Here is a 4,757-nt window from a genome sequence, read left to right on the forward strand (position 1 = left end):
TTGTATTTCAGTTTGCATTTTTAATCAAAAAAGGAGAAAGATCTTCACTGGAATCAGTGGAAGTATTCAGTTTGATGAGTACTTTAAGTAATTTTTTACCTAAGTCTAACTATTGAGATGAAGGTGGTGCTAATGGTGGCAAAGGTTGCGGAGGGGGGAGATGGTAGTGGTGGAAGAAGAAGGGGAAGAGAGGGGTAAATGGGTTGGGGTGGTGAGGTGGCATGCCATGTGGTGTCCGCCTCACCTAGTTGTCAGTGTCACATCATATCTCATGTCCGTCATGGACAATTTTAACGGAGGAGAGATATATTTGGACCCAAAGTATAATAGAGGGGTATATCTGAACCCAAAGTATAACGGTAAGGGTATATTTGGACTCAAAGTATAACGAGGGGTATATTTAATCATTTTATCACAATTCCGGGGTATATTTGACCCTTTTCCGTATTTTCTATCCTTGAAAACATTTGCTGAGAGGATCTGCTCATCCTTAAAGGTAGGTATTACTCTGTCCCATATTGCTATCACCTCATATTGGCCTAGTAAATATTGTTGCTGATGTTACTACATGTCAAGAACAACAATTTTTTTTCCCATTACAACGAAGGCCTTTTGGATAGTGTCCGTTCTTTTTAATGGAAATTTAATTACTGGACATACCAGAAGTTTAGTTTGCAATGACTCATATATGTAATACGTAAATTATCCAGAATTTTAAATTAAGCTTTAGTTATCATGTCAATAATCACCAGAAGTGGTAATATTTTTAAGGCTTGTTATAATTATAATTGAAATATATATTAGAGAAATATCTCTACATTATATTGATGCCTCGATTTTCTTTTGAAGTAGCAATATCTTAAAAGAAGTTTTAAGCTATCATAAATATGATATGGTTAAGGCACGTTCAAATGATTATGTCACATTCTCGAAGAATGAGAACTTTTGACAAATGTTACAAATACAGATTCATTTTCAAAAGTAAATGTGATGACACTTAGTAAAGATTATAAATATGGACGTGCGATTAGTTGTGAAGTTATCACGACTCACCTCCAGAAGAGGTGAAATAATTGAGAAAAAAAATATTCTAAATATTCTAAAATTTATTCCCGAAGTAGTAAACTCAGAAATCTGCTCCCGAAGTAGCAATCTCAGACATCTGCTACCGAAGTAGTAAACTCATAAATTTGTTCCCAAAGTAGCAAATTTTGAACTATACTATTGTCTTTACATGTCCATTTAAGTATTGTTTATCTCTTACACCAGCAGTGTTTAACTAAAATTTCTTTTACGATACCGGCAATATCTAAGCAATATTTGATGGTACAAAATTAATGATTAAGTACTCTAGAAGAGGTAACTATTTATCTAGAAGATTATGACACTAGTAGTGTCCAAACAATATGTGATTATGGAGAATAAAACAAAAAGGCTCCTGAAGAGCTAATATACTATTATGTCATTCGTTCCAGATTGTAATATACGCAATTGTTATGATTGAAACACAAGTTGTAGTAAACTCGAAGTTTACTAAAGTAGATGGCTATCATATTGAATCTATAAATGATTGGAGGATTAAATATCTTCAAAATTATAGTGGGTAAGAAATATGTAAGTGAATGGTTACCCTCTTTATTCTCCAATTTGTATTACACAAATATATGTCTTGGTAAACCAGAAGTTTATTGGTACAAAAAACAATTCATGTCATAGTAAACCAGAAGTAGTTTACTAAAACAAATAGCACATGGCATGGTAAACTTGAAGTTTATTACTATAAATAATTTTATTAGTCGGCATGAGCAGTTTTATCATCCCGATTCAAATATGATGTGAAAATTGAGTATTTGACATATATTGAAGAACCAGAAGATTCTTCAATAATTTACTTTTGTTACTTGTTCTCATGATAAGTTGATTATACTAGCTAATATTGGAATTGAATTCCCTAAATTCTAAAAAAATATAAAAGGTGGATATGGGCCCATTCACTTGTTATGTGATATCTTAAATAGATGCATCGATAAGATAGTCACATGTGCGTTTATTGTCAACCTGCAATTTGACATATGCAAAGTTACTTGCTCAAAATGATTGAGTTGGAAGCATAATTTTCAGATTATGTAATCAAGATAATTCATCTTGTTACTGCTGGTTTATATACAAGTTAGTTTGGCGTTAAATGCCTCCGATAAATAGCTAAACCATTGCTTATGAGAACAAAGTTTCATGTGCTGGTCTGAGATATTATATATTGTGGACAACATAACTTGTATGCTTCAGACCAATAAATTATGATAAATTCTCCCCTCACAATTGGTTCAGGATTAGGAACCTGATATTTCAAGCACGATGCACAAAGTTGGATTCCTCCCAAAGAAGATGGTATATATGTTAGATTTTCTAACATAAGGGGGAGATAATAAGGAGCTAGGAAATATGTTGTGAATTATCATTAGTATGATCCTCATTCAAAAAGTTAAATGCTAGAAGCATTTGCTGACCCAAAGCTAGTTTCATATTTCAACTGAACAAAATGATCCCATTCATATTAATGTCCCTTAAGGATAAAGTATACAATATGCATGAAGTATGGTAGATGAATCGGTTCCAAATGAGATAATCCTTGAAAAAGGGAGAGATGCAAATGAACAAAATAGCCATAATAAGGAGGCAATGTGCTCTTAAAGAGCATACGACACAACATTTCATGCAACCTCATGAGAGGTTAGGTACCTAAAATAATGAAAGTGATGAGATCTCAATAATTTATGTCATATTGTGAACCAATACAAATGATATATCATCGACGATATCTTTGGTACAATATAGCGCAATATTGTAAAAGATTGTGAGGATCTGAATTCTCTGTCTATAAAGCATGCTAACGTAGAAATTATTATCAAGTGAAATGACGCATCTTGGTAAGCGTAAAGCTTATTGGACGTGTTGTCCAGACACTAGAAGATGTCACATCATTTAAATAGAAATACACGTAGTCACAGCCTATATGAATTACTTGACAAAATTATATGAAAATTCTTGAAGAATTTTAAATGTTTGAAGCATATACAAGTTGTAGAAACTTGTTCATAATTCTTATATGAGTTAAGTAAGGTGAACGCGATTTTATCACCTTGATGAATATTCACTGACTAAGGGCACAAATGACTCTATGTATCCTTACGTCTTTGTGGAAATCAAATCTATCATATTGTTGGTGCAAGTGATGACTTGAATATTTTTGAAACTCTTGAAGAGTTCTCAAAAGCAGTACATTATCTGTTGAAAGAAGTTGAAATGAGAAACTTGAAGAATTCTTTGGTCCTAAAGTGTCATATCTTTATGCAATTGATACATTTATATATTTTGTTATGACTCTAAAGGATTACAGTCATAAGATGTTGTTCTACATGACAATTAAATCATATAAAGATAACATATGGTTATAAAGCAAGTCAAGAATACACTTGGAGTGATTTCAACAATATTATATGACGATGCAACACTATCCAAATACTGAAGATGTAGCAGCATACACAGGCCAACTAAAGAGAGGATTCATAAAAGGACAAGGCATATTTCACCAAAGTTGGTCTTCACACAGATCTCCAAAATAATAGTGATATCAACATGCAACAGATTGGTTCAAGTGCTAATATGGCTGATTTGTTCACTAAGTCTTTACCAACTGCAACTTTCAAGATGAGGGTGCACAAGATTGGAATGCGAAGCTTTAAGTTTTGGATTGTTGTTCTCATAAGTGGGAGTTAATATGCATTGTACTCTTTTTCCCTTAGCCAAGGTTTTGTCTCAGTTGGAATTTCCTGGTTTTTAATGAGGCAGCCAAAATGCGTATTATTAGAAACCGAAAGGGCCAAAATTACCCCTGAACTTTGGAAAATAGTTCATCCATACCCTTCGTTATACTTTAGGGCCAATTATACCCTTATCGTTATACTATGGGGTCAATTATACCCTTATGTCTAACAGCTGTCACGTGGCATCATCCCAGCCCTTCAAAATTATTTTCCCCTCAAATAATTATTTACCCACTAAAATAACCCAACTCGACCTGATTTTTTTTTCCAGCCAAGGGGTAATGGGTTGAGTCCGTATCAGTTTGGATGGAAAAAAAAAATCGAGTTGGGTTATTTTAGTGGGTAAAAAATTATTTAAGGGGAAAATAATTTTGAAGGGCGGGGATGATGCCACGTGGCAGCTGTTAGACATAAGGGTATAATTGACCCCATAGTATAACGGTAAGGGTATAATTGGCCCTAAAGTATAACGAAGGGTATGAATGAACTATTTCTCAAAGTTCAGAGGTAATTTTGGCCCTTTTCCGTATTAAAAATGTGTACTCTTTCCCCTTCACTAGAATTTTTTCCACTGGGTTTTTTCTATTAAGGTTTTAATGAGGCATATTATCTATCAAATAGACATCCAATGGGGAGTGCTATAAATATTATTTATTATTGTGGATGTCTATCTTTAGGAGAAAATTTAGGATTTGGGACCAAGCTACTTTTTCCTTATAAATAAAGTGGTTCTCTTCATTGTATTTACATCCCTAACAAGAAAAATAAAGATATCTCCTCTCTTTTCTCTTTCTCTACTATATTCTTGTTCTTACTTTATTATTTTATAACAAAGTCAAATTAATTCGCTTATTTTTATTACTTTTTTGGGTTAAAACATAAAAATCCTGCTTAAAGTATATCCATTAGTATGTACAAGTTTGGGTAACTACA

The sequence above is a fragment of the Lycium barbarum genome, chromosome 3 (assembly GCF_019175385.1).
Source record: "Lycium barbarum isolate Lr01 chromosome 3, ASM1917538v2, whole genome shotgun sequence".
In the NCBI taxonomy this organism is placed as follows: Eukaryota; Viridiplantae; Streptophyta; class Magnoliopsida; order Solanales; family Solanaceae; genus Lycium; species Lycium barbarum.